The sequence below is a fragment of the Humulus lupulus genome, chromosome 6 (assembly GCF_963169125.1).
Source record: "Humulus lupulus chromosome 6, drHumLupu1.1, whole genome shotgun sequence".
Lineage (NCBI taxonomy): Eukaryota > Viridiplantae > Streptophyta > Magnoliopsida > Rosales > Cannabaceae > Humulus > Humulus lupulus.
Window position 1 is genome coordinate 92,783,175 of NC_084798.1, and position 20,036 is coordinate 92,803,210.

The following is a 20,036-nucleotide window of genomic DNA, read 5'->3' on the forward strand; positions in this document are numbered from 1 at the left end:
GGAGGGCGCGGGGTAGATTTAGTGGCTGTCAGGGCAGAAGTGACAACTGGAGGAGTTTTTCAGTGTGTCCTCGGTGCAGACAATGACATCAGGGTGAGTGCAGGATTAGGGCCTGCTTTGTCTATGGGAGTGCCAATCATTTGAAGAAGGACTGCCTACAAGCCAGGAAGGAGGAGCCAAAGTAGGGCGACAGTCTCGCCCTTGCCACGGTATTTACTTTGATTCAAATAGAGGCGGAAGCTAGCCCCTCAGTTGTGATAGGTCAGATCTCTAGTGCTGGTTCTTCTTATACTGCATTGTTTGATTCGGGAGCTACTCATTCATTTGTGTCTGCTAGAGTTATAGATCAGCTATGTAGACCTAGTGTTCTATTTGCTAGGGGTTTTCAGACTTTGTTGCCGACTGGGGAACTGGTAGTCTCTAGGAGGTGGATTAGAGCTTTACCAGTAGAGGCAGATGGTAGGAATTGTTTGCTGATCTGATAGAGTTTGAGATGGATGACTTTGATGTGATCCTAGGGATGGATTGGCTATCAAAGTAAGGGGCGACAATTGACTGCAAGCGCAGGATGGTGACTTTTGAACCAGAAGGGGATGTACCCTTTGTATTTGTGGGAACAGCTAGTGGACCGCGGGTACCTATGATTTTAGCATTGAAGGCTAGGGACCTGATGCAGGGAGGTTGCATAGGATTCCTAGCAAGTGTTGTGGATACCTCTAAGGTCATGTCGGTTGGACCAGGGGAGACCAGATTGGTATGTGAGTTTCCATATTTATTTCCAGCAGATTTACCAGGGCTGCCACCGCAGCGGGAGATTGATTTTGCCATAGATTTGGTACCAGGAGCGAAGCCAATATCAACAACACCTTATAGAATGGCTCCGACAGAGTTGAAGGAATTGAAGATTCAGTTGGTAGAGTTATTTGATTTGGGGTTCATCAGACCGAGTTTCTCGCCATGGGGTGCTCCAGTGTTGTTTGTCAAGAAGAAGGATGGATCTCTTAGGATGTGTATTGACTACAGGGAGCTGAACAAGTTGACCATTAAGAATAAATATCCACTGCCTAGGATTGATGATTTGTTTGACCAGCTACAGGGAAAGACAGTGTTTTCCAAGATAGATCTCTGATCAAGTTACCATCAGTTAAGGATCAAAGAGGAGGACATACCAAAGACCGCTTTTCGCACGAGGTATGGACACTATGAATTCCTGGTTATTACCTTTGGATTAACCAATGCCCCAGCAACTTTTATGGATATGATGAATAGGGTTTTCAAGGAATATTTGGACAAGTTCGTGATTGTGTTCATCGATGACATTCTGGTGTACTCACAGTCAGAAACGGAGCATGAGCAGCATCTACGTCTGGTGTTGCAGAGGTTAAGTGAACATAGGTTATATGCTAAGTTTAGCAAGTGTGAGTTCTGGTTACCACAAGTTACATTTCTGGGCCATATCGTCAGTAAGGAGGGAATTCTGGTCGACCCAAGTAAACTTGAGGCAGTGAGAGATTGGCCTGGACCGAGCAGTGTTCCTGAAGTGAGGAGTTTTCTAGGATTAGCAGGGTATTATCGGTGGTTTGTTGAGGGGTTTTCCAAAATAGCTACACCATTGACAGAGTTGACAAAGAAGAAGACAAAGTATGTTTGGACAGACAGATGTGAGAACAGTTTTAAAGAGTTGAAGCCGCGACTGATCACCGCGCCAGTGTTGAGTCTGCCGATGGACAATTAGAAGTTCGTGGTTTATTGTGTTGCTTCCAGACAGGGTTTGGGGTGTGTGTTGATGCAAGCTGGGAAAGTGATAGCTTATGCATTGAGATAGATAAAGGAGTATGAGCAGAGATATCCCACGCATGATCTAGAATTGGCAGCAGTGGTGTTCATACTTAAGAGTTGGAGACATTATCTATATGGTGAGAAGTACGAGGTATACACCGACCATAGGAGTTTGAAGTACTTCTTTACTCAGAAGGATCTGAATATGCGCCAGAGATGGTGGATGGAGTTGGTTAAGGATTATGATTGTGATATCCTATACCATCCTGAGAAGGCTAATGTAGTGGCTGATGCATTGAGTCGAAAGGGCCCAGGGCAGTTGTACAGTTCAAGGAAGATATCCAGCAAGTTAGCGGAGCAGATGACTAGAACGGGAATAGAGTTGGTGGTTGGTCGGTTAGCCAACATCACTCTTCAGTCTATGCTCCTTGAAAGGATCAAGGAGGCGTAGGGGAAGGATTCCCAGTTGAGAGGTCGCAGGGATAGTGTCTTAGTCGGAGCGGCTAAGGACTTCTCTATCTCGGAGATGGGGTACTGAAGTATAAGGGTCAGATCTGTGTTCCGATGGATTCAGATATTCGGCGAGAGATTTTAGATGAACTACATACCACTCCCTATTCCTTACATCCGGGTACAACGAATATGTACCAGGACCTGAGAGCTTTGTATTGGTGGTCCGGCATGAAGAGGGATGTGGTGGATTATGTGGCTAGGTGATTAACTTGTCAGCAGGTCAAGGTTGGACATCAGAGGCCAGTGGGGTTGCTGCAACCTTTAGGGATTCCAGAGTGGAAGTGGGAAGATGTCGCCATGGACTTCATGGTTGGGTTGCCGAAGACCGTGGGACAACATGATTAGGTGTGGGTGATTGTGGATAGGTAAACCAAGTCCGCCCACTTTTTTCCAGTCAAGACGACTTATACTGTGGAACAGTATGCTGAGCTATATGTGAAGGAGATTGTCCGACTGCATGGGGCTCCGAGGTCGATAGTATCCGACAGGGACCCCACCTGCACTTCCAAGTTCTGGGAAGGTTTGTAGAAGGCTATGGGCACACAGTTACGGTTTAGTACCGCTTATCATCCATAGACTGATGGACAGACTGAGAGGATGATTAAGATATTGGAGGACATGTTACGAGCTTGTGTGCTAGATTTTGGGGGATCTTGGAGTAAGTATCTTCCTTTGATTGAGTTCTCGTACAACAACAGTTATCAAGCGACTATCGGAGGGGCTCCGTATGAGATGCTTTATGGGAGGAAGTGCAGATCACCTATCCATTGGGATGAGACCAGTGAGAGGAGATACTTAGGTCCTGAGATGGTTCAGAGGACTAATGAGGTGGTTGAGGATATTAGAGCTCGAATGCTTGCCTCCCAGAGTCGCCAGAGGAGTTACTCAGATCTGAAACGCAGGAGCGTGGAGTTTCAGGTTGGTGACCATGTGTTCCTTAGGGTTTCACCTTTGAGGGGAGTGAAACGATTTGGTGTTTAGGGCAAGCTAAGCCCTAGATTTGTTGGCCCCCTTGAGATTTTGGAACAGGTTGGAGAGGTAGCTTACAGATTGGTGATGCCTCCAGCCTTATCAGGGGTTCATGACGTGTTTCACGTGTCCATGCTTCGGAAGTATGTGTCTGATTTGACGCATGCTCTGAGTTATGAGAATTTGGAGCTGGATCAGGATTTTTCTTACGAGGAGAAACCAGTTCAGATTCTCGACCGGAAGGACAAATTTTTGCGAAGCAAGATCATCGCCTTGGTGAAAGTGCTGTGGAGGAATAGCAAGGTTGAGGAGGCGACGTGGGAACTTGAGTCAGAAATGCGGGAGCGGTATCCTGAGATGTTCAGGTAATTTTGATGACGAAATTTCTGTAAGGAGGGGATAGTTGTAATGATCCAAATTTGGTAATAAGGCTCACGACCTTGATTAGCGTGCCTGGAGGGAAATAAGTGAATTATTGTGATAATATGTGAATTTATGTGAATATGTGATTAGTGATGCATGTTTAGGAGAATTAAATATGCATGTGGGCCCCGTCTAGTTATTAGGGGCATGATTGTAATTTTAGCCTGATGAGGGTATAAATATGATAATTGTGATGTACTTGTGATATATCTGTGTTACACGATCCGAGACAGTCCTAGGGAGGGGTTAGATAGAAAGTCACTACGGGGTCGAAAGTCCGACTCGGGGTGAGTCGAGGGGTAATTCGGGTGTTAGTCATTTTATGGGGTTATCGGGTTATGGAAATAAATATTTGGAGATATATTTGAGGTTAGAATGCCTAGGAGGGAATATTTTGGAAATTTACCATTTTGCCCTCGGGGATGTTCTTGGTACCCCGAGCCTTGAGGTAACCTTTTAGACTTAAGCTAAATAAAACAAAACATAGAACCATTTGGAACTCTCTAAACCGACCCACTCCCTCTCCCTTACTCTGTTTCTCTTCTACTCTTGGAGACTTAGTGACATCTTGGAGGTTCCATTTGTGAAAATTAAGTGGAAGCCAGGAATCAAGCTAGAGCTTTGGAGGCTAGGAGATTGGGGCTTAGGAGATCAACTTAGAGACTCAATTCAACAAGGGTAAGTTTTAAATTATAAGAATTGTGTTTGAAATTTCTGCTGGTTTTCTTAGAGTATGCATGTGTGTTGGGTAGGGAATTCAATTTGAGTTAGATGAGGTTTTTGGCTTGAGTTCTTGATGGGTTTTGTTGCTGAATCTATAGTATGATCTCTGTGATAATTAGTTTGGATTGTTGGCTTGATTCTGGGAATAATTGGACTGGTTTTTTAGGTGAAAATGATGAGTTTTTCTATGCTCAAGGGGTCGGGCCGCAGCGCTGTTCTTGTCGAGCTGCGGCCCCTTAGAACTTGGGGCGTCTGGAATTGAAGGCGCGCCGCGGCACCCCTCAGGAAGGGTCTGAGCCGCCGCAGGGGCTCAGTTATTCCCAGTCTCGGCATGAGTCCCTAGGACTGTGGCACTTAGTGCATTCTAGGGTTCTAGAGGGGTTTTAGGCTCGAGAATTCAATAGTTAAGGCTCGAGATGGATTTTATCACCCGGATTGATAGAATTCAATGTCTCAAAGACTAGAACCATAATCTAAAGCTATTTAATGGATTAGAACTTGATGGGTGGAAATTGTTAATGCATTGTGACAAGGATTTCAGCGAGGCTCGGACTAGGGAACTGTGCTCGGGACATCGATTCTTGGAAAGCTTAGGACAAAGGTAAGAAAAGTATTGTTCCTATAGAGCTTGTGTTGCAGGGCTAGGCCCTATATGATCGGGTTGCAGGGCTCAACCCTATATGACTGTGTTGCAGGGCATGGCCCTTTGATGGAATTTATATGTGTTTAAATATATGTTTAGTTATATGATGTGTGTGTATAAATGAGGGAACGGTGATGGCCGGGAATGGCGAAGGCCGGGAACTGCGGAGGCCGAGAACGGCAAGGGGCCAGGAGCAGTGTTTAGCATGCGGAGTGCGAGTTTCCAGAGCGAGACCGTAAAGGATACCTGGGATATCCTTACGGTATAGACTGTGAACCCAGGGCGTGGTAAAGCGCCTGGGATGGCATGGCCGTGCGTGTATACCTGATGATGGCTTGATTTTATGTTAAGTGTTTGATATGAATATATTATCTACTTGTGAGGGTTTTCTTGCTGGGCTTCGGCTCACGAGTGCTCTATGGTGCAGGTAAAGGCAAGGGGAAGGTCAATCAACCTTGAGTATGGTGAGCGTGACGAGCGACGCGTACATGTCTGGTCTGCCTGGCTGCCACGGCTAGGGGTGCTTTTGGGGAATGAATGTACTAAACTTAAATTTTGTCGTTTAGTCGACTCTAATTGTATTTTGAGTTGTAAATATTTCTAAACAATGTTTTTTGGGATCCCAAATGTTAAATGTTTTATAATTTTCAATTAAAGGTTTATTCTCAAGTTTATAACTCTGATTATGGTTTAATTACACTTTTTCCCTAAAACCTCGATTAGCGAGTTAATGACACATTTTAAACTCACCTAGTAATGGCTCTAAGGCAGTAGGGCGTTACATCAGCCGAGACTGGGAATAACTGAGCTCCCACGGCGGCTCAGACCCAAAATCCTGGTAACACGCAGAACGTTCCTGAACCGGCACAGTAAAACTTGGGACCTTTTAGGCCTGGTAATGGATGGTAGCCACCATCACCCATAAGGCACCCACCATCGCCGAGAAGATATCCCTCACCGCCTCGGAGAAACACGCAATTGACGCAGGGTGATAGGGAAAGGAGAGTTGGGCAGAAACATGGGAATGGGGAGACTGCTGGAGAACGTAGAGGCGCCCAGCCTACAAGAAGCCAAGAAAGGATTGATCAGCTGGAAAGAGCAATCAGGCTCTTACAAAATGAACGAGGACGGGATGGGGACGAAGAGTTTGATGAGGAACTCGAACCCTTCGCCCCCCATATTTCCATTACCCCGTTTCCTCAAGGGTTTCGAATTCCTCATGTCCCACCGTTTGATGGGAATTCTGATCCGTACAGTCACTTAAGTATGTTTAATACCATTATGAGAGCGAGTAATGTGGGCTACGTGGTCAGGTGCATGCGTTTCCAGCCTCGTTCACAGGACCAGCAAAAAATGGGTTCGAAAAATATAAGAGGCATTCAATTGCTTCTTGGGATCAATTATCTAGAGATTTCAAGAAGCAATTTATACTCATGATCGGAATAAGGCCCGAGGCGTTTGCCTTAACCAATGTCTGGCAACAGCCGAATGAAACATTGAAAAGTTACCTTACAAGGTTCAATTTGGAAGTCGCCCGAGCTCGTGACGTAGATGACAGCGGTCATCTGGTAACTGTCCGAGCTGGGGTAATGCCTTGAAGCCCTCTCTAGGAAGATATGTAGAGAAATCCTGTGAGGTCCTTAACCGAGTTCAATTGTCGAGCTCAGAGATTTGTCAATATAGAGGAAGCAAGGTCAGCACTGAATATGGCCTCTCAGCCCATAACTACAATGAAAAACATAAACTCTGCCTCGACCTCGGCGGACCCATCATCCTCGAAGCCCTCTGTGGGCAACCCTTCCAAAAGAATAAAGGTTGAAGGGAGTAACACCGAGGCGGAAAGGGGAAAGATATTTCTCCGTGTACAAAGTGTATACCGAGCTGAATAAGTCTCGCGAGAATATCTACCTGGGTAATGAAAACCATGTCCCTTTCAGACGTCCGGACCCATGAGGAACCAGAAAGCAAAAAGAGATTCTAGTAAATGCTACAGATTCCATAGGGATATCAGACGTACAACCGATGAATGCAGGCAACTAAAAGATGAGATAGAAGGCCTGATCTTGAGAGGATATTTCAGGATATATGTAAGAAACCAAAATCCCAATCAGGCTTCTACCAGTCAGAGGGCTGCTGCACCACCACCTTCCCAAAACAATAACTCCCAAGCTAGGGAAGACGAGAGACCCCCTTCGATTGATGGAGAAGATGCTGTAACCATCTCGGGGGGGCCTCATCTCGCAGGATCAGGCAGGAACGCCCAAAAAAGATACGTGAATGAGCTGAAAACTGGTGACGGGTCCCCTTACGAACTTGAACCCAAGGCTTCGAAACACCAGAGGGTTGAATCTCAACCTATAACTTTTACTGAGGACGACGCATCTCATGTGCAGTTTCCTCACAATGACCCGCTGGTCATCACCCTTCAGCTAGAGAATAAGAGAGTTCATCGAGTCCTGATAGATAACGGATGCTCAGTGAATATCCTCTATAACGACACCTTAGAAAAGATGGGACTCACGCTTCGTGACCTAAAGGCCTGTGCAACGACATTGTATGGCTTTTCAGGAGAAGGGATTGCATGTATGGGATCCACTGAACTCCCTCTGACCTTGGGAGACTTCCCGGTCTCAACAACCATGATGATGGAATTTGTAGTAGTGCATCTACCATCGGCCTACAACGTGCTTCTTGGGAGAACCGCCCTAGTAGGGTTGGGGGCAGTTTCGTCTGTGAGGAACTTGGCCATCAATTTCCCGACTTCTAGTGGCATCGGGACATTGAAGGGAGACCAGCTAGCAAGGTGGGCATGCTATAGCATTTCAATTAAAGGAAAGAAACAGACAAGCGCATAAACACTTGTCATAGTTCAGGATAAGGATGGAACAGTCTTCGAGATAGACGAAGAAATGGATTTGAGAATAGAGGAAAGAAATGACCTCGAGCCATTAGAAGAGCTCAAAGAGGTCAGACTCGAAGAAGTAGACCCCTCGAAGACAGTGAAGGTAGGGAAAAACCTTCCAGAAGAAACGAAATAGCAATTAATTTTCTTTTTGAAAAAGAACCAGGATGTTTTCGCATGGTCACATTTGGATATGGTAGGGATAACTCCGAATGTGGTAAGCCACACTCTAGATATTGACAAAAGCTTTCCCTCGAAGCAACAAAAGTGAAGACTCCTGGATGACGACAGGAAGAAGGCCTTAAAAGAAGAGGTTGACAGGTTGAATGAAAACCAATTCATTCGAGATGCCTTCTACCCCCATTGGGTCGCCAATCCGGTGCTAGTCCCGAAACCTAACGAGACATGGCGGACCTGTATTGACTACTCAAACCTCAATAAGGCCTGTCCAAAGAACTGTTTCCCCTACCTCGAATCGACCAGCTCGTAGATGCCACAGTTGGGCATGGACTTATGTCATTCATGTACGCTTGTTCTGGATATAACCAGATCGCCATGCATACCGCAGACCAAGAGCATACGAGTTTTTTGAAAAAGTGAAGGCAGCCCTCGAGCAATTTGAATTTTACACGATAGAACAGGTTCCCGGAGAGAAAAATTCAAATGCAGACGCCTTAGCCAGGCTCGCCACGTCCACCGAGGTCGATGAACTGACTGTCGTACCAATCAAACATCTATCGACACCCAGTATAACCGAGTCTGAACAGGAAGATGTGTGCATGATAAACTCCGAGTCGACCTGGATGACCCCGATAATTAGGTACCTTGAGACCAACATTCTCCCAGAAGAACGAACCAAGGCTTGAAAATTGATGTATTAGATCCCGAGGTACACCATTGTGAAGGGAAGGCTATATAGAAGAGGATACTCTATGCCATTACTCCGATGTGTGACTCCACCCGAGGGTAAGAAGATTGTGGAAGAAAGTCATGAAGGATTCTGTGGAGACCACACTAGAGGGCATAGCCTATCCAAGAAAATCATACGCCAAGGATACTTCTGGCCTACTATTAAAGAAGATTTGTTTGATTATGTCAAGAAATGCGACAAGTGTCAACGATTCGTCATAATTCCTTGAGCTCCACCTTCTGAGCTAACTCTGATGACCTCCCCATGGCCATTTGTAGTCTGGGGAATCGACCTCATAGGCTCGCTGCCAACTGGCAAAGGCGGAGTCAAATACGCAATAGTCGCAGTAGATTACTTTACGAAGTGGACTGAGGCCGAGCCTCTAGTGAAAATTACCTCGAAAAAAGTCTTGGACTTCGTGGTAAAGAATATTATATGCCAATACAGGATGCCAAGGAAGATTGTGTTCCATAACGGAGCTGTAAACAAAACCCTAAAAAGTTCTCTGAAGAAAAAGTTGGAAGAAGCAAAAGGGAAATGGCCCGAAGAATTGCCCCAAGTTTTATGGGCATATTGAACCACAACTCATACTTCAATGGGACATACCCCCTTTTCTCTGGCATATGGATGCAAGGCTATGCTACTTATCGAGGTCAAAATACCCACAATTTGTGCCCACGCTTATGACCAAGCCTCGAACCAATCCCACCTCGAAGTAAGTCTGGACCTGATTGAAGAAAGAAAGGACGAAGCTCATCTAAAAAATGTTGCATGCCAACAGCGAGCTATACAGTATTTCAATAAAAGAGTTCGAGATAGAAAATTCAGTGCAGGAGATTTGGTGCCCAGGCGTGTGTTCTTGGCAACACGGGATCCAGCTGCTGGCGTGCTCGGGCCTAATTGGGAAGGACCTTATCAGATCGAATCAGTTATTCGACCTGGCGTATACAAGTTGGCAAGATTGAATTGGAGTTTGGTACCACGAGCATGGAATGGCGAACATCTATGACCTTACTATCAATAGTGTAGGAATGATGTCACCTGTAACCATACTTGTTTATCTGTACTATGTTCCTATTAATAAATCATTCAAATAAAGTTCGATTTCGTTTCAATATGCTGTATTTTTTGCAAACTCCCTTAATTTAATAAACTATGGTCACACTCATAGGATATTAAGGGGGCATTAGTGGTACATATACCATCAGCTTGAAAAAATGAAATAGCATATATTATTAAAAATAAAGTGTTTGGATACAACCAATTACACGAGCTAAGATGTTTTGGATATAACAAAATCATGGAAAAGTAAAAGTGTTTGGATGTAGCCAAATACATGATCTAGATATAACTATATCAAGAATATAAGTGTATGGATTACAAACCAAACACGACCTGAATAGGTTTGGAACAAACCAGCGAAAACTAATCGACAGTAAGTTGGAACACAACCTACTTCAAGCTAAGTCGAGATCGAGGCTGGAATATCCTGCAAAAACATGGTTTCGATCACGTAACCTTGGGCAGCTACCCAAGGACGAGGAAAAGTAACTAAAAAAGCAAGATATAACTAAACCACCTACGTTACACTCCATAGAAGTACTTCCAGGTGCATGGTAAAAGTAACTTTCGACCTTAACAAATAACGAGATCGGATACGGATATATCGTGCAAACTATGCATGAATGCAGTTAAGCTCGAGCTTAAAAATCCACCGCCTATTTGTATGAATAAACAGACATAAATACACTTTAATATAAATCGCGTGAAATATTTCGACCTAAGAAATGTAAAGCAAAATATTAAAGTAAAGTCAAATACGGTATCATAAATATCATAAGAAAATAACTCTTTCACGAGCTATAAATTGTCTTAGCCCTAGGGGCATAAATCGCAGAAGATAAATTATTAAAAAAAATTGAAGGGACGCAGCCCTAGGTAGAAATGTAGGAGGGAGGAGCATCCTCCTTTGCCTTCTCAGCATCCTCCTTGGCTCTCTCTACCTCCTCCCGAGCAGCCTCCTTCTCATCGAGCCGAGCTTGCCACTTGGCCACCAGTTATGCCTCGAAAGAGCCTAAGAAGCTGGTATCGAGATCGGCATTACTGGCCCAGATCCTATAAATGGCCAGGTCGACCGCCCGATCCTTCTTCTCCTTAAACTCTGCTAGGAGACGAGCCTTTTTGCCCTCCATAATCTCGAGAGTGACTGCCTTCTCCTCCTCAAGCTTGGCATTAATCTTCTCAAGCTCCTCGCATCGGGCATTCACCTTCTCAAGCTCGGCTGTCTTGGCCTTTGACCTTCATATGTTCATGGCTCCAAGCTGCGTATCTTAGCTTGTTGTCAGGATTCCCAACTACCGGGGCGTGGCAACTTTGCTCATGGGAGGCTGGAGCTCGACACCTCAGCAAGCCTGACAGTCCAATATTGTGGAGGGCCAGAATGTCAGATATCTGCCCTAATGAAGAGATCGAGCTCCAATAATGGTCGGCCTCAAGAAATTCCCTCTTCAAGGTGGGGACGGAGGTTGGTTGTGAGGTCGAAGGTTCCCCTATCAGTAAGAATTGGAGATCACCTAGCCTAAAGGCAACTGTCACTTTGAGCGTAGAGTCAAAGGGAATCGGTCTAGGCTCGGGGTCCGGATCTGGGTAGATGGAAACCCTTAGTTTTTTGCTTTTTCCTTCTTTGACCTCGTCTATCTGGCTTCGAAAATAAGCTCGGATGTCTTCTTGCTCACACCTCAGTTCGTGCTCCCGAATCAAGCGCTGGTTCCGAGTAAAAGGGGACTCCAGGCTCAGATTTACTGGTGAATAAGGAATCGCGAGCTTTGACCCCCACCTCTTTCCCAAGTTCTGCAACATCTAGCAAGAGAGCAAAAGGGTGAGGGCCAAGCGAACAAGAAATAATGAAAACCTAAGCTCGAATGATCAAGGCTATAAGGAAAACTTGATCCAAAGGACGAGGCCAGTCTCTCAGAGCGTGTATTCCACTGAAAGAAAGGAAGGTGGATTTAATTTTGAGGATCCCGATATTTCAGGGAAAAAGTTGGCGGTTACCTAAAGAGTGGAATTTTTGGGAAACATGCATTTTATAAAACCCTAATTTTATACCTGATATCTTGGTGTACAAGATATGCCATTAAAATTTCAAAAAATTCAGTAAAAGAGCCATATCTGGGTCTTCTACGCATGAACTAAGCTTGGAACCCAGAATATCATAACTTAAGACTAGTATGTACTGAAACATTCTAATGTGCAAAACTAGCAAGGGAACAAACAGTGCGGCAATATAAACATGCATGAAAAATATACGAGCATACGAAGTTATGAACAGAAAACTTACACAATGCGATCGGCGGAAACAGAGAGATTGATGATTGAATAAGTTGTTGCAAAAACGATCTCACAGAGTCGAAGAGGTGCACGTTGTTCTGTTTTCGTGGCTTGGAGAACATGCAAGAACTGGGCGATATTCTCTGGTTTTTTCTTCTTTTCTCTCTGCCAAGGCTTGATCGTGAAAATAAAATGGGGATGACGAATGGTCATATTTATAAACCCATGGGAGTGTAAAAGGCCGAATTAATCTGGGCCATTGGTCAGATTCCGTATCAGATCTAACGGCTAGGGACCTATGAGTTAATATTACCATAAAGAATGGCAGGCGAATGGACGTGGGCAGGTTTCCAAGGTACTCAAGTACTTTGATTGATCAATACCCGGTTGACGTGTGTCCACACTCGAGTGTTTTTTATGGTAAAGTTCCCAAGAGGAGCAGTTCAAAAGTTTCCTTCTCATAGGATTCGAACTAATACTTTTGAGGGGGCAAACTGTTACACCCAGATTTTGAGACCAGAGGTTATGACCTCGAAAACTGGACTCGTCAGGTGTGAGCTCGAAATGTATGAAAACATTGTATGGTCCAGCTGTAAGATCTCCAAACTAAAATAACAACCTTGAAGAAGTGTAACCTCATGATGCTTTTTGAGTTCGAAATGACATGACATTGGGATACATCCGTTATCGATTGCCTTCGGATTAAATAGTTCGAGCTTGGGAAGTGCAGGCTCGAGTATCATGGCTTCAATAGTGTCAATCTACTCCGAGCATGTCCTGAAGTAGGATGGTAAGCTCATAGCAGTACCGTTCCCTCCATCGCCAATAAGATATCCCTCACTGCCTCAGAGAAACACACAACTGACTTAGGGTGATAGGGAAAGGCGAGTTGGACGGAAGCAGGGGAATGGAGAAACTACTAGAGAACGGAGAGGCGCCCAGCCTATGAGAATCCAAATGTCTCGGTATCACACTATGGAGACGAGGCAGCCTGAAAGGAATCCATCTCGAAACAATTATGCAACGAGCCTCACCAGCGACGACTCAGGAGACACCAGATCAGTCAGTATGTATGATCAAGGACGTAGAAATACTGGGAACCAAAGGAACCACCTTGACCTGCGGGAACACTTGAATCAAAATCGGGGTAGTGGTAATCCCTCGAACCCAGACCTGATAGATCACCTAAATGGACGCAAGGATCCCATGCGAAGGTGCGAGCCTAGAATTGTGATCAACGATAACCAATTTCACGCGAGACCCCTTGTGGATCCAGTTCAGGAAATAATTGATCAACTGGAAAGAGCATTTAGGCTCTTATGGAATGAGCGAGGCCGAAATCGGGACGAAGATTCTGATGAGGAGCTCGAACCATTCATTCCCCACATTTCCAACACTCCGTTTCCTCAGGGGTTTCAGATTCCTCATGTCCCACCTTTTGAAGGGAAATCCGACCCACACAGTCACTTAAGTACATTCAACACTATCATGAGGGCATGTAATGTGGGTTACAAGCTCAGATGCATGTTGTTCCCAGCATCGCTTACAGGACCAGCAAAAAGCTGGTTCACAAAATATAAGAGGCATTCAATCACTTCTTGGGATCAGCTGTCAAGGGATTTCAAGAAGCAATTTAGAGCCATGATCGGGATATGGCCTGAGGCATCGATCCTGACCAACATCCGACAACAACCAAATGAAACGCTGAAAATCTACCTTACAAGATTTAATCTGGAAGTCGCTCGAGCTCGTGATGTAGATGACAGCGGTCATTTAATGATCGTCCAAGCTGGGGTAATGCCGGGAAGTCCCCTCTAGGAAGATATGTAGAGGAAGCCTGTGAGGTCCATAACTGAGTTTAATAGACAAGCTCAGAGGTTTGTCAATGTAGAAGAGGCGAGGTTGACACTGAATATGACCTCTCAGCCCATAACTACAATGACAAACGTAAACTCTGCCTCAAACTCGGCGGACCCATCCGCCTCGAAACCCACTGTAGAAAACTCTTCCAAAAGAAAGAAGAATGAAGGAAATAACCCCGAGGCGGAAGGGGGAAAGAAGAAGAAAGGGGAAAGTTATTTCTCCGTGTACAAGTTGTACATCGAGCTCAATGAGTCTCGGGAGAATATTTACCTGGCTAATGAAACTAGGTCCCTTTCAGGCATCCAGACCCCATGAGAAAGCAAAAGTCCAGGAGAGACTCCAACAAATACTGTCAATTTCACAGAGATACTGGGCACACTACTGATGAGTGCAGGCAACTGAAGGACGAGATTGAAGGTCTAATCTTGAGAGGATACTTCAGGCAGTATGTCAGGAATCAGAACAACAATTAGGCTTCTACCAGCTAGAGGACAACTGCACTGCCGCCTGTCCAAAACAACAATTCCTGGGCTAGGGAAGGAGAGAGACCCCCTCCGATTGATGGAGAAGATGTGGTAACCATCTCTGGCAGGCCTCACCTCACAGGATCGGGCAAGAATGCCCAAAAGCGATATGTGAACGAGCTGAGAACTGGGGACGGGTCCCCTTATGAACCCGAACCCAAAGCTCCAAAGTACCAAAAGGTTAAATCTCAGCCTATAACCTTTACTGAGGACGATGTGTCCCATGTTCAGTTTCCTCACAACGACCCGCTGGTCATCACTCTTCAGCTTGTGAACAAGAGGGTTCACCGAGTTCTTGTTGATAATGGAAGCTCAGTGAACATTCTCTATAAGGCCACCTTAGAAAAGATGGGACTCACGCTTCGTGATCTAAAAGCTTGTGCAACGACGCTGTACGGTTTTTCAGGAGAAGGGATTGCCTGTATGGGGTCCATTGAACTCCCTGTGACCTTGGGAGACTACCCAGTCTCAACAACCAAGATGAGGGAGTTCGTAGTAGTGGACCTGCCCTCGGCTTACAACGTACTGCTCGGGAGACCCGCCCTAGTAGGGCTGGGGGAAGTCTTGTCTGTAAGGCACTTGGCCATCAAGTTCCCGACTTCTAGTGGCATCGGGACATTGAAGGGAGACTAATTAGCCGAAAAGGAATGCAATAGAATTTCCAGAAAAGGAAAGAAGCAGACGAGCGCACAAGCGCTTGTCATTATTCAGAATAAATACGGGACAATTTTTTAGATTGATCCAAGAATAGAGGAAAAAGCTGATTACGAACCATTGGAAGAGCTTGAAGAAATCAAGCTCGAAGAAGTAGACCCCCCGAAAACAGTAAATGTCGGGACAATTAATTTTTTTTTTGAAGAAGAACCAGGATGTCTTCGCATGGTCACATTTGGACATGATAGGGTCAATTCCAAATGTGGTGAGTCACGCGTAGAATATCGACAAAAGCTTCTCGCAGAAGCAGCAAAAGCGAAGACTACTGGATGACGATAGGAAGAAGGCCCTTAAAGAGGAAGTCGACAGATTAAAGGCAAACCGATTCTTCAGGGATGCTTTTTACCCCGATTGGGTAGCCAACCCGGTATTAGTCCCGAAGCCTAACGGGACATGGCGGACCTGTATTGACTACTCGGACCTCAACAAGGCCTGTACTAAGGAATGCTTCCCTTTACCTCGGATCGACCAGCTCGTGGATGCCACGGCAGGGCATGGACTCATGTCGTTCATGGATGCCTATTTTGGATATAACCAGATTTCCATGCATGCCCCTAACCAAGAGCATACGAGTTTCATAATAGACAAAGGACTGTATTGTTATAACGTCATGCCATTCGAGCTCAAAAATGCTGGAGCCACTTACCAGCAACTCATGAACATGATGTTCTCCGAAAAAAAGGTAATAACATGGAAGTTTATGTTGACAATATGTTAGTTAAATCTCAACTTAACAATAACCATGTGGATGACCTCGAAGAATGCTTCGCCGTGCTATGGAGATATAACATGAAACTCAACCCTCAAAAGTGCTCCTTCGGAGTATCTTCAGGAAAATTCCTGGGATTCATTGTAAATGCTCGGGGAATAGAAGCTAATCCAGAAAAAATCCAGGCTCTGATTGATATGCCCTCACCTCGGAAGCATAAGGATGTCCAAAGTTTTACTGGCAGGATAGCGGCGCTAAGTAGGTTTATCTCAAAATCTATGGATCGTTGTCTTCCCTTTTTCAACCTTTTGAGGGGAGGCAAGAAATTTGAATGGACGGAGGAATGCGAGTTGGCTTTTCAAGAGCTCAAGAAACACCTCGCAGAACCCCCCATATTGTCAAAACCCATTACGGGAGAAGTTCTGTACCTGTACCTTGCTACGACCGAGCACGCCATAAGCGCGGTACTCGTGCGGGAAGAAGAAAATGTGCAAAGACCCGTATATTATGTCAGTAAAAGGTTACTGGGTGCAGAATCGAGATATCCCTTAATGGAGAAGTTAGTTCTCAGCCTAATTCACTCATCTCGAAAGCTTCGACCTTATTTTCAGGCACACCCCATCCATGTACTTACCGATAAACCACTAAGACAAGTCCTGTCCAAGCCAGAAGCCTTAGGTCGACTGCTCAAATGGGTCGTTGAACTCGGACAATTTGAGATCACTTGTCATCTAAGGATGACCATAAGAGGTCAGGCCTTGGCAGACTTCATAGTGGAGTGCACTGGCGTGGCCAACGACAAAGTTATAACCCCTGCCCGCGAGCTGTGGAAACTTTATGTTGACGGGTCTTCTAATGAAAATGGATTTGGAGCAGGAGTAATTTTGATCACCCCAGTAGGAAGCCGATTTCACTATGCCTTGAGATTTGACTTCGACGCGTTGAATAACGAAGCTGAATACGAGGCTCTACTGGCAGGACTTCGTATAGCCAAGGAGCTCAAAGCCAAAGCGATACATTACTACATTGACTCCCAGCTAGTGGTTAATCAAATTTTAGGAGAGTACCAGGCTCGTGGTACGAGAATGGCAGCATATTTAGAATAGGCAAAATCAGCACTGGAGCATTTCGAGTTCTATGCACTAGAACAGGTCCCCCGAGAACAGAACTCGAATGCGGACACCTTAGCCAGCCTTGCTACCTCTACTGAGACTAACGAACTAAATGTCGTGCCAGTCGAGCATCTCGCGATGCCCAGTATTAATGAGCCTGGTCAGGAGGATGTGTGCATGATCAATTCCAAGCCAACCTGGATGACTCCGATAGTTGAATACCTTAAGACCGACCTTCTCCCGGAAGAACGGACCAAGGCTCAAAAACTAATGTATCAGGTCCCCAGGTATACAATTATAGATAGAAAGCTATATAGAAGAGGATATTCCATGCTGCTACTCCGATGTGTGACCCCACCCGAGGCTAAGAAAATCCTAGAGGAAATTCATGAAGGGTTCTGTGGAGACCATACTGGGGGGCATAGCCTATCAAAGAATATTATACGCCAGGGATACTTTTGGCCTACCATCAAAGCATATTTGTTCGATTACGTCAAGAGGTGTGATAAGTGCCAGCGGTTCGCCACAATTCCTCGAGCTCCACCCTCTGAGCTAACTATGATGACCTCCCCGTGGCCATTTGCGGTCTGGGAAATCGACCTCATAGGCTCACTGCTGATTGGCAAGGGCAGAGTAAAATACGCAGTAGTCGCCATAGATTACTTCACAAAGTGGACTGAAGCCGAGCCTTTGGCAACAATAATCTCGAAGAAAGTCCTTGACTTCGTAGTCAAAATCATCATATGTCGATATGGGATGCCAAGGAAGATTGTGTCCGATAATGGTACTTAATTCAACAGCGATCTATTTACCAACTTTTGCGAAAAAAATGGGATAATAAAGAGGTTTTCATCGGTGGCCCATCCCCAGGAAAATGGCTAGGTCGAAGTTATAAATAAGACCCTAAAGAGTTCGCTAAAGAAAAAGTTGGAAGAAGCTAAAGGAAGATGGCTCGAAGAATTGCCCAAAGTTTTATGAGCATATAGAACCACGACCCGTACATCAACAGGACATACCCCATTTTCTCTGGCGTATGGTTGCGAGGCTATGTTGCCAATCGAGGTCGAAATTCCCACAATTCAAACCCTCGCTTATGACCAAACCTTAAACCACTCTCAGCTCAAAGAAACTCTGGACCTGATCGAAGAAAGAAGGAACGAAGCTCAATTAAAAAATGATGCATACCAACAATGAGCTACCCAGTACTTCAACAAAAGAGTTCGAGATAGAAAATTTGGCGTAGGAGATTTGGTGCTGAGGCGTGTATTCTTAGCAACACGGGATCCGGCAGCTGGCATGCTCGGGCCAAATTGGGAAGGACCTTATCAGATAGAATCAGTCATCCGACCCGGCGTGTACAAGTTGGCAAGATTGGATGGAAGTTCTATACCACGAGCATGGAATGGTGAACACCTACGACCTTACTATCAATAGTGTAGGAAGGAGGTCGCCTATAACCATGCTTGTTTATCTGTACTGTTTTTCTATTTTTGGATTTTTCAAATAATGTTTGAATTCATTTTAATATGTTGTTTTTTTTGCAACCTCTCTTCACTGAATAACCTATGGTCACATTCATAGGATATTAAGGGGGCATTAGTGGTATATATACCATCAGCTTGAAAAAATAAAAGCATATACGAAAAATATACAAGTGTTTGGATATAACCAAATGCGCAGGCTAAGATAGTTTGGATATAACCAAACTATCAAAAACATACAAGTGTTTGGACTTAACCAAATGCGCGAGATAAGAAAGTTTGAACATAATCAAATTATCAAGAGATAGAAATATAAGTGTATGGATTACAAACCAAACACGACCTTAATAAGTTTGGAACAAACCAGCTAAAACTAATTGACAGTAAGTTGGAGCATAACCCACTTCGCGTTAAGTCGAGATCGAGGCTGGAGTATCTTTTAAAATAATAGTTTCGACCTCATAACCTCGGGGAACTACCCGAGGACGAGAAAAAGTAACTAAAAAAGTAAGATATAACTAAACCATTTGCATTACACACCATATAAGTACTTTCACGTGCATGGTAAAAATAATATCCGACCTTGACAAATAACGAGATCAGAAGTGGATAATTCGAGCAAACTGTGGATGAATGCATTGAACCTCGAGCTTAAATCCAAACTATGTTTGTATGAATAAACAGGCATATAAGACACTCTAATATAATTGCACAAAATATTTTAACCCAAGAAATGTAAAGGCAGCTCTTTTATGAGCTGTAGAATTGTCTGGCCCCATGGGCATAAAAGATCATTACAAGAAATACAGAGGGACGCAGCCCCGAGGTAAGATTTAAGAAGAAGGAGCATTCTCCTTGGCCTTCTCAGCATCGGCATCATCCCCGACTTCCTCTGCCTCATCCCGAGCAGTCTCCTCCTCATCAAGTCGAGCTTGCCATTTAGCCGCGAGCTTCGCCTCAAGAGGGCTTAAGAAGCTGGTGTCGAGGTCGACATTGTTGGCCCAGATTCTGTACATGGCCAAGTCGACTAGCCGATCCTTTTTCTCCTTAAACTCTTCAAGAAGATGAACCTTTTCACCCTCCATGATCTCGAAAGTGACGACCTTCTCTTCTTCAAGCTTGGCATTGATCTCCTTGACCCGAGCATTCTCCTTCTCAAGCTCCGCGAGCCGGGCATTCAGCTTTTCAAGCTCGGATGTCTTAGCCTTTAGCTCCTCAGCTCTTGCCTCCACCTTTGCTTTTGTTGCCTTGAGCTCGTCACTAAGTTTGAGCAGAAGATCCTTCGCCTCCTGAGCAACAGACATGCTCGAATGGACCTCTTTGTTCAACTTATAATTAAGCTGAGCAGAGACAGCAAGAGTCTGGCATACAAAGAAATCAAATTAGCATATGGACCAAGTGAAAATACAGCTAATGGGTAGAGAAGAAAGATTACCGTAGC